This window comes from Amaranthus tricolor, chromosome 11 (genome assembly GCF_026212465.1).
Source record: "Amaranthus tricolor cultivar Red isolate AtriRed21 chromosome 11, ASM2621246v1, whole genome shotgun sequence".
Classification (NCBI taxonomy): Eukaryota; Viridiplantae; Streptophyta; class Magnoliopsida; order Caryophyllales; family Amaranthaceae; genus Amaranthus; species Amaranthus tricolor.
In genome coordinates this window covers 8,362,220-8,373,779 of record NC_080057.1, presented here as the reverse complement: position 1 = coordinate 8,373,779, position 11,560 = coordinate 8,362,220, and positions in this window count along the sequence as shown.

The following is an 11,560-nucleotide window of genomic DNA, read 5'->3' as shown; positions in this document are numbered from 1 at the left end:
TGAAGAATGAACAAGGATCAATAATCAATGAAGAATGAACGATGAAGAATGAACAAGGGTCAATGATCAATGAAGAATGAACGATGAAGAATGAACAAGGATCAATGATCAATGAAGAATGAACGATGAACAATGAACAAGGATCAATGATCAATGAAGAATGAACGATGAAGAATGAACAAGGATTAATGGTCAATGACGAATGAACGATGAAGAATGAACAAGTATCGATGATCAATGAAGAATGAACGATGAAGAATGAACAAGGATCAATGATCAATGAAGAATGCACAATGAAGAATGAAAAAGGATCAATGATGAATGACGAATGAACGATGAAGAATGAACAAGGATCAATGATCAATGAAGAATAAACGATGAAGAATGAACAAGATGAACGATGAAGAATGAACCAGGATCAATGATCAATGAAGAATGAACGATGAAGAATAAACAAGGATCAATTATCAATGACAAATGAACGATGAAGAATGAACAAGGATCAATGATCAATGAAGAATGAACGATGAAGAATGAACAAGGATCAATGATGAATGACGAATGAACGATGAAGAATTAACAAGGATCAATGATCAATGAAGAATGAACGATGAAGAATGAACAAGGATCAATAATCAATGAAGAATGAACGATGAAGAATGAACAAGGGTCAATGATCAATGAAGAAGGAACGATGAAGAATGAACAAGGATCAATGATCAATGAAGAATGAACGATGAAGAATGAACAAGGATTAATGGTCAATGACGAATGAACGATGAAGAATGAACAAGTATCAATGATCAATGAAGAATGAACGATGAAGAATGAACAAGGATCAATGATCAATGAAGAATGCACAATGAAGAATGAAAAAGGATCAATCATGAATGACGAATGAACGATGAAGAATGAACAAGGATCAATGATCAATGAAGAATAAACGATGAAGAATGAACAAGATGAACGATGAAGAATGAACCAGGATCAATGATCAATGAAGAATGAACGATGAAGAATGAACAAGGATCAATGATGAATGACGAATGAACGATGAAGAATGAACAAGGATCAATGATCAATGAAGAATGAACGATGAAGAATGAACAAGGATTAATGCTCAATGAAGAATGAACGATGAAGAATGAACAAGGATCAATGATCAATGAAGAATGAGTGATGAAGAATGAACAAGGATCAATGATCAATGAAGAATGAACGATGAAGAATGAACAAGGATCAATGCTCAATGAGGAATGAACGATGAAGAATGAACAAGGATCAATTATCAATGACAAATGAACGATGAAGAATGAACAAGGATCAATGATCAATGAAGAATGAACGATGAAGAATGAACAAGGATAAATTATCAATGACAAATGAACGATGAAGAATGAACAAGGATCAATGATCAATGAAGAATGAACGATGAAGAATGAACAAGGATTAATGGTCAATGACGAATGAACGATGAAGAATGAACAAGGATCAATGATCAATGAAGGATGAACGATGAAGAATGAACAAGGATCAATGATCAATGAAGAATGAACGATGAAGAATGAACAAGGATTAATGGTCAATGACGAATGAACGATGAAGAATGAACAAGGATCAATGATCAGTGAAGGATGAATGATGAAGAATGAACAAGGGTCAATGATCAATGAAGAATGGACGATGAAGTATGAATAAGGATTAATGATCAATGAAGAATGAACGATGAAGAATAAACAAGGATCAATGATCAATGAAGAATGAACGATGAAGAATGAACAAGGATCAATGATCAATGAAGAATGAACGATGAAGATTGAACAAGGATCAATGATCAATGAAGAATGAACGATGGAGAATGAACAAGGATCAATGATCAATGACGAATGGACGATGAAGAATGAACAAGGATCAATGGTCAATGACGAATGAACGATGAAGAATGAACAAGGATCAATGATCAATGAAGAATGAACGATGAGGAATGAACAAGGATCCATGATCAATGAAGAATGAACGAAGAAGAATGAACAAGGATCAATGATCAATGAAGAATGAACAATGAAGAATGAACAAGGATCAATAATCAATGAAGAATGAACGATGAAGAATGAACAAGGGTCAATGATCAATGAAGAATGAACGATGAAGAATGAACAAGGATTAATGCTCAATGAAGAATGAACGATGAAGAATGAACAAGGAACAATGATCAATGACGAATGAACGATGAAGAATGAACAAGGATCAATAATCAATGAAGAGAACGATGAAGAATGAACAAGGGTCAATGATCAATGAAGAATGAACGATGAAGAATGAACAAGGATTAATGATCAATGAAGAATGAACGATGAAGAATGAACAAGGATCAATGATCAATGAAGAATAAACGATGAAGAATGAACAAGGATTAATGGTCAATGACGAATGAACGATGAAGAATGAATAAGTATCAATGATCAATGAAGAATGAACGATGAAGAATGAACAAGGATCAATGATCAATGAAGAATGCACGATGAAGAATGAAAAAGGATCAATGATGAATGACGAATGAACGATGAAGAATGAACAAGGATCAATGATCAATGAAGAATAAACGATGAAGAATGAACAAGATGAACGATGAAGAATGAACCAGGATCAATGATCAATGAAGAATGAACGATGAAGAATGAACAAGGATCAATGATGAATGACGAATGAACGATGAAGAATGAACAAGGATCAATGATCAATGAAGAATGAACGATGAAGAATGAACAAGGATTAATGCTCAATGAAGAATGAACGATGAAGAATGAACAAGGAACAATGATCAATGAAGAATGAGTGATGAAGAATGAACAAGGATCAATGATCAATGAAGACTAAACGATGAAGAATGAACAAGATGAACGATGAAGAATGAACCAGGATCAATGATCAATGAAGAATGAACGATGAAGAATGAACAAGGATCAATGATGAATGACGAATGAACGATGAAGAATGAACAAGGATCAATGATCAATGAAGAATGAACGATGAAGAATGAACAAGGATTAATGCTCAATGAAGAATGAATGATGAAGAATGAACAAGGATCAATTATAGATGACAAATGAACGATGAAGAATGAACAAGGATCAATGATCAATAAAGAAAGAACGATGAAGAATGAACAAGGATTAATGGTCAATGACGAATGAACGATGAAGAATGAACAAGGATCAATGATCAATGAAGGATGAACGATGAAGAATGAACAAGGATCAATGATCAATGAAGAATGAACGATGAAGAATGAACAAGGATTAATGGTCAATGACGAATGAACGATGAAGAATGAACAAGGATCAATGATCAGTGAAGGATGAACGATGAAGAATGAACAAGGGTCAATGATCAATGAAGAATGAACGATGAAGAATGAACAAGGATTAATGATCAATGAAGAATGAACGATGAAGAATAAACAAGGATCAATGATCAATGAAGAATGAACGATGAAGAATGAACAAGGATCAATGATCAATGAAGAATGAACGATGAAGAATGAACAAGGATCAATGATCAATGAAGAATGAACGATGAAGAATGAACAAGGATCAATGATCAATGACGAATGGACGATGAAGAATGAACAAGGATATGAAAATAATTTAATAATTTTGTGGCTATAAATCTTCAATGATCATTGATCCTTGTTCATTCTTCCTTGTTCATTCTTCATCGTACAATTAGTTCAGTTCATCCACCGTTACAAAATATTACTTTTCCCTATTATGACCGTGAAATAAAGGCTAGTCCTTTTAAAGAAGGAAGAGTAGATCAAACAGATAAAACTCCAAATGTAGAAGACATCATTAAAATTTATCATCAAAATAATTTTACAAATCAAATCCTTCATACCGTTGCTACACAAGTAGATCAACTTTCAAATAAGGTTGATAATTTACAAAAAGAAACCTCTAGATCCATAGCCCCTAATACGATTGCATCATTAGGATCTAATAAGGTTTCTGCACCGCATTTCAAACCACCAGGATTAACTATACCTATGACTCAAATGTTTCCAAAAAATGGTTTTACTTCTTCTAACTCTAATTCTGCAGTGTTAGATAAAATTCAAAAATCTTTACAAAAATTAGCAGATAGTCCAAGTCATATTAAGGTTTTGAGTAAATATCAAAGTTCAGAGATATCTTCTGATGAAGAAAATTCTGAGTCTTTAATCATTTCAAAAGTTGCAAAGCAATTTCAAGAATCTGATAATGATCCTCATCAAATTAATAAAATACGATCATCTTGGAAGAATATCCCTACAAAAAACTATTATCCTAGGCCTACTCCTGTTGATCTTCAATATGAAGAAAGGTCTACATTTACCTCCAAATCCTTTTCCCCAGATATGATCCATGAATGGAACATAGATGGAAAATCTGATTATGAAATTCTTAATACTCTACAAAATATGGGAATGGCTATTGTAGCTTACAAGGCAAAACCTTTGGATGAACAAATAATTTTTGGTTTTATTATATCAGGTTTTACTGGGCAATTAAAAAACTGGTGGGATAATCTTCTCACTTTACAAGACAGATTAGAAATTTTGAATCACGTTACTGACATCATGGATGATCAAGGAAATGTATTTCAAAAATCTGACTGCTGTGATTTCTTAATCATAGTTATTGCCTTTCATTTTGTCGGTAACCCTACTCAAACTCTTTCTTCTGGAGAAACGATTTTACAAAATTTACGTTGCCCAACTTTAAGTGACAATAGATGGTATAAAGATACCTTCTTTAGTTATGTTTTACAAAGACAAGATTGCAATCAAAGTTTTTGGAAAGAAAAATTTATATCAGGACTACCAAAATTATTTGCTCAAAGAATTTTTAGAAAAATAGCTGAACATGATACAGATAAAGAACAAGCTCTTAATAATACTACTTATGGAGGACTTTTCGCTTTCATTAAAAAGGAAGGTCTTTCTTTATGTGAAGAACTCAAACTCCAAGCCAAATATACCTCTGAAAAGAAACAATCTAGGAAAGAAATTGGATGTTTCTGTGAAGCATTTGGTATGGAAGCTATTAGAGCTCCCTCTACAAAAAAGAAAATTAAAAAACAATTTTCTAAATTTTCAAAAGATAAAAATAAAAATTCTTATCCTTCTTATTATCGAAAGAAACGAGGAAAGAAAAATTTCGGAAATTTCCGAAAATCAAACAAAGCTTTCAAAATCTTTTGTTATTCGTGTGGAAAACCTGGACATAAAGCAAATGCTTGTACCACAAAGAAAAAGATTCAAGAATTATTTATTAACGACTCTGAGCTAGGAGATAAAATATCCAAAATATTATTACAAACCCCTGAGTCTACTTCTTCTTCTTCTTCAGAAAAGGAAGATGACGAAATTTTACAAATTAATGATCAAACTTCTGATTCTGAATCTTCGATTTCTTCCTCTCCTATCAAATGCATTAATGTTTTAACAGATAAAGAGAAAAATGTGGAATTTCTTTTTGATCTCGTTGACAAAATCCAAGATAAAGAGATCAAAAGAGAAACCCTTTTGAAACTCAAAACTATGGTTTTGGGTGAAACCTCTACCTCTAAAAACAAAGAAAGTATTCCAATTCCTCAAATTGAACCTTTCAATATTTCAAAATTATTAGAAAAATACTCTTCCAAAGAAATGACTTCTAAATTAATTCCTATTAAGAATCAAACTCTTTCGGTCAAAGATCTTCAACTTGAAATAAATAAAATCAAAGAAGACATCATTTCTATCAAAAATAGTTTAAAGCATTTAGAAATCAAAGATTTCGAACTTGAAACAAAATTATCTATTTTAGAAAACCCCATCTATAAAGAAAATCTTTCTTTGGGAAAAGAGAAAGTTAATGGGGATGATGATGATTTTATCACTGTTATTAATAAAATTAATTTTCAAAAATGGTATGCACCAGTTACTTTTCAAATTGGAGATTTTCAAAAAACCTATATTGCTTTAATTGATAGTGGAGCGGATCAAAATTGCTTAAGGGAAGGATTAGTCCCAACTAAATTTTATGAAAAAACAAAAACTCGGTTATATAGTGCAAATAGTTCACCCATGGATATTAAATATAAAATTTCAAAAGGAAAGATCATAAATGAAAATTATAGTTTTACTAATACTTTCATTATTATTAATGATATTAAGGAAGAAATAATATTAGGCACTCCCTTTTTAACACAAATTTATCCTTTTTGGGTTGATGACAAAGGTGTTCATACAAAAATTTTAGGGAAACAATTATCATTTCCTTTTTTAAGTCCCATGTTACAAAAAGATATTAATTTATTACAAAATTCTTCAGTAATACAAAGTATAAATTTAATAAAACAAAAAGAATTTCAAATTTCTTCTTTAAAAGAAGAAATTTCTTTTCAAAGGATTGAAGAACAATTACAACAATCAAAATTGCAACAAAAAATTTTTAATTTAGAAAATATTTTTAAATCAAAAGTTTGTGCTGATATTCCAAATGCCTTTTGGGATAGAAAAAGGCATATTGTCACATTGCCATATGAAAAAGATTTCTCTGAAAAAAATATTCCTACAAAAGCTAGACCCATCCAAATGAATTCTGAGCATCTTGAATTCTGCAAGAAAGAAATTCAAACTCTTTTAGATAAAAAATTAATAACTCCATCCAAATCTCCTTGGAGCTGTGCAGCATTTTATGTTATGAATGCAGCAGAAAAAGAAAGAGGAGTTCCTAGATTAGTTATTAATTACAAACCTTTAAACAAAGTTCTTCAATGGATAAGATATCCAATCCCAAATAAAAGAGATTTAATTAATCGCTTATATAAAGCCAAAATATTTTCAAAATTTGATATGAAATCTGGTTTCTGGCAAATACAAATTGCTAAAGAAGATAGGTATAAAACTGCATTCACGGTACCATTTGGACATTATGAGTGGAATGTAATGCCTTTTGGACTTAAAAATGCTCCTTCTGAATTTCAACATATAATGAATGATATTTTCAATCAATTTTCTTCATTCATAATTGTTTATATAGATGATGTTTTAATTTTTTCTCATGATATTGATCAACATTTCAAACATTTACATATATTTCTAAACACTGTTGAAAAAAATGGTTTAGTAGTTTCTGCCACTAAAATCTAAATTATTTCAAACAAAAATTAGATTTTTGGGACATGACATTTATAAAGGAACAATCAAGCCAATTACAAGGTCTTTAGAATTGATTAATTGTGCATTTATTAAATTAAATGTTCAGTTTGCCATTAATAAATTAAATGTTGCATAAACTAAATATGACTGAATTGAATGGGAACAGTGGGACCACCTAACCGAGAACACCAAGACTTAAAATGGCTTACCAACAACTTAATTAGGCTGACCAAGCACTTTACCAACACTCAATACAAATGCAATTTAATAAATGCACAATTAATCAATTTAATAACTTACTGGCTCTGATACCAATAGGGAATACAGGATCGATAGAGAAAATAATTTAATAATTTTGTGGATATAAATCTTATTATATAATTGATAATAATAAGATAAGTAAAGAAAGTTAGATTTATTTGAGATAAGACTTAAACAAAAGAAAATTACAGGATGCTCTCATCTTAGAGCTAGACACTTTATTTATACACAAAGGAAGAGATAAGGTGCAATCTGCTCTTCCAATAAGAAATTAAAGAGAAATAGTACAAACATAATTATTAAAGTTACACTATAATACTGTAGAAGATGCTTTGAATTACTATTGAAGATGCTTTACTGTTGAAGATGCTTTGAATCACTGTTGGAGATGCTTTACTGTTGAAGATGCTTTGAATTACTGTTGGAGATGCTTTTGATTTCGTCATTGCTTACGTTTGTGCTTCCGGATGAATTAATTTGAGTTGTTGAACATTTGAATGATACTTTTGATTTCGTCATTGCTTACGTTTGTGCTTCCGGATGAATTAATTTGAGTTGTTGAACATTTGAATTGAACTTTTGTGAACTCAATATTAAAAGTCGTATGGATCTTGAGCAAATGGGCCACCAAATGTTGGATCATAAGACTCATTTGAAAACTCCGATAAAATCTCATCAGAGGATTCTTCTGATAATATTTTCTTTGCATATTGTGGATCTTCAAGAATCTTTTTGAGAATAGCTTTCTGGACTTTAGATAATGATTCTGAATTTGGACTTTCTACTTTGGGATTTTTATTGTGTTGAGGAGAGTTTGAATTTGATGTTGCTTTTGAGGGTGAAGGTTTGTTGGTGGTTGATGGAGATTGGTATTCCATTTTTATACCGGTTTGAAAAAAGGAGATAACATTTTTTGTTGAACAAATTTCTAAGGTAAATTTGTCCCACCATTTAATTTTGAATTCTCTTATTAATGAATATGGATATGGACGTGGAAGGTGTTGTTTGAGACAGTAACTCCAACATAGAATCCATGGAATTTTAAATTCTGCATGAAACATGACTGGAGTTTCATAAGCTTGATAATTTGAATTGGCAACAAAAGTTGTGAAACCCTCATTGCATTCTTTTGGATAAATTTGAGGAGTTGGTCCAAATAAATACCACCAATGATAAAACCACATAGGATATTTCTTTGGACAATATTTGTCAAATATAAAAAACCATGAATGATCAAATGGTCTGAATAAAAATGCTCTATACCAGGCCATTTTGTAATCATAGTATGAGTAATTTTGAGGGAAAAATCTTTTTGAAAAAATTCGTTCTGCATAAGGGTCTCCCCATTCTACAGACGAAATAATTTTCTTAAAAATACATTTTGAATAAATTATTTTTTCTGAAGAATCCTTGATATGTTGGATTTCAACAGAGTTTGAATCTACTAAAATAAATTCATAAAACCTTTGAGTTTTAAAACGATTTTCTGGTATCCATTCGCAACCTTTTGGAAAAGTTTTTTGATTGATGGAATTAATAATTTGTGGGCTTTGAGGAATTGTAAAATTAGTGAGATATACATTTTCTATTTCGGTTTTTGTAATGTATGCAGATTTGGTAAAGCTTTGTGTTGGTATTTTTGTAGTTGGTTCTTTTTGTTTTGAATTTGAAATAATATTTTGTGTAGTAGGCTCTTGAACAATTTGTGAATATGGAAGTGGGGGAAAATCATTTAGTTGAGTAAATTTGTTTGAAATGGATAGGGTAGTTTGAAGATTTTTGGAGGATGAAAATTTATTTTGTTCTGTTTTGTTTGGTTTTGGATCTGGTTCCATTTCGTAATCATCTGAACTCTGGAACCCTTTGAGTTTTTCTTGCTGATTCTTCTTCCTTGGCATTATGATGTCCCTGTAGAAATTCTCTAGTTAAGAAATCAGGGAGAGAGTTACTTTCGCCTCTTATATGCTCTATTTGAAAATCAAATACTGATAAAATTGCTTGCCATCTTGCAAAAATTTGTTTAGAAACAATGTTTTTGACATCCTTTTCTAGAACCTCTTTTGCAGATTTGCAGTCGATCCTTATCAAAAATTTTTTGTTGTAAAGATCATCTTGAAATTTTGAAACGCATAGTACTATAGATAAAATTTCCTTTTTAATGGTAGAATAATTTTTTTGAGGTCCGAGCCAGAGACCTGAATGAAATCTAACTAATTGTTCTTTTGTATCTATTCTTTGTTTTAATATGCCACCATATCCTATTTCTGATGCATCTGTTTCTACTATCATGAATGCAGATGGATCTGGAATGCCTAGACATGGAAGTGATTTGATTTTTTGTTTTAATTCAATAATAGTCTTAGTATGAATTTCTGACCAGGGAGGCGGATTTTTTTGAAGTCTTTGAAAGAGGGGCATGCAAATTTGTCTGAGCTTTGGGAAAAAATCTGATATATAATTTAGACATCCCAAAAATCTTTGTAACTGGGTTTTGTCTTTAATTTCGTTAGGGAATTTTTCTGCAAATTCTAAAGACCTTGTAATTGGCTTGATTGTTCCTTTATAAATGTCATGTCCCAAAAATCTAATTTTTGTTTGAAATAATTTCATTTTAGTGGCAGAAACTACTAAACCATTTTTTTCAACAGTGTTTAGAAATATATGTAAATGTTTGAAATGTTGATCAATATCATGAGAAAAAATTAAAACATCATCTATATAAACAATTATGAATGAAGAAAATTGATTGAAAATATCATTCATTATATGTTGAAATTCAGAAGGAGCATTTTTAAGTCCAAAAGGCATTACATTCCACTCATAATGTCCAAATGGTACCGTGAATGCAGTTTTATACCTATCTTCTTTAGCAATTTGTATTTGCCAGAAACCAGATTTCATATCAAATTTTGAAAATATTTTGGCTTTATATAAGCGATTAATTAAATCTCTTTTATTTGGGATTGGATATCTTATCCATTGAAGAACTTTGTTTAAAGGTTTGTAATTAATAACTAATCTAGGAACTCCTCTTTCTTTTTCTGCTGCATTCATAACATAAAATGCTGCACAGCTCCAAGGAGATTTGGATGGAGTTATTAATTTTTTATCTAAAAGAGTTTGAATTTCTTTCTTGCAGAATTCAAGATGCTCAGAATTCATTTGGATGGGTCTAGCTTTTGTAGGAATATTTTTTTCAGAGAAATCTTTTTCATATGGCAATGTGACAATATGCCTTTTTCTATCCCAAAAGGCATTTGGAATATCAGCACAAACTTTTGATTTAAAAATATTTTCTAAATTAAAAATTTTTTGTTGCAATTTTGATTGTTGTAATTGTTCTTCAATCCTTTGAAAAGAAATTTCTTCTTTTAAAGAAGAAATTTGAAATTCTTTTTGTTTTATTAAATTTATACTTTGTATTACTGAAGAATTTTGTAATAAATTAATATCTTTTTGTAACATGGGACTTAAAAAAGGAAATGATAATTGTTTCCCTAAAATTTTTGTATGAACACCTTTGTCATCAACCCAAAAAGGATAAATTTGTGTTAAAAAGGGAGTGCCTAATATTATTTCTTCCTTAATATCATTAATAATAATGAAAGTATTAGTAAAACTATAATTTTCATTTATGATCTTTCCTTTTGAAATTTTATATTTAATATCCATGGGTGAACTATTTGCACTATATAACCGAGTTTTTGTTTTTTCATAAAATTTAGTTGGGACTAATCCTTCCCTTAAGCAATTTTGATCCGCTCCACTATCAATTAAAGCAATATAGGTTTTTTGAAAATCTCCAATTTGAAAAGTAACTGGTGCATACCATTTTTGAAAATTAATTTTATTAATAACAGTGATAAAATCATCATCATCCCCATTAACTTTCTCTTTTCCCAAAGAAAGATTTTCTTTATAGATGGGGTTTTCTAAAATAGATAATTTTGTTTCAAGTTCGAAATCTTTGATTTCTAAATGCTTTAAACTATTTTTGATAGAAATGATGTCTTCTTTGATTTTATTTATTTCAAGTTGAAGATCTTTGACCGAAAGAGTTTGATTCTTAATAGGAATTAATTTAGAAGTCATTTCTTTGGAAGAGTATTTTTC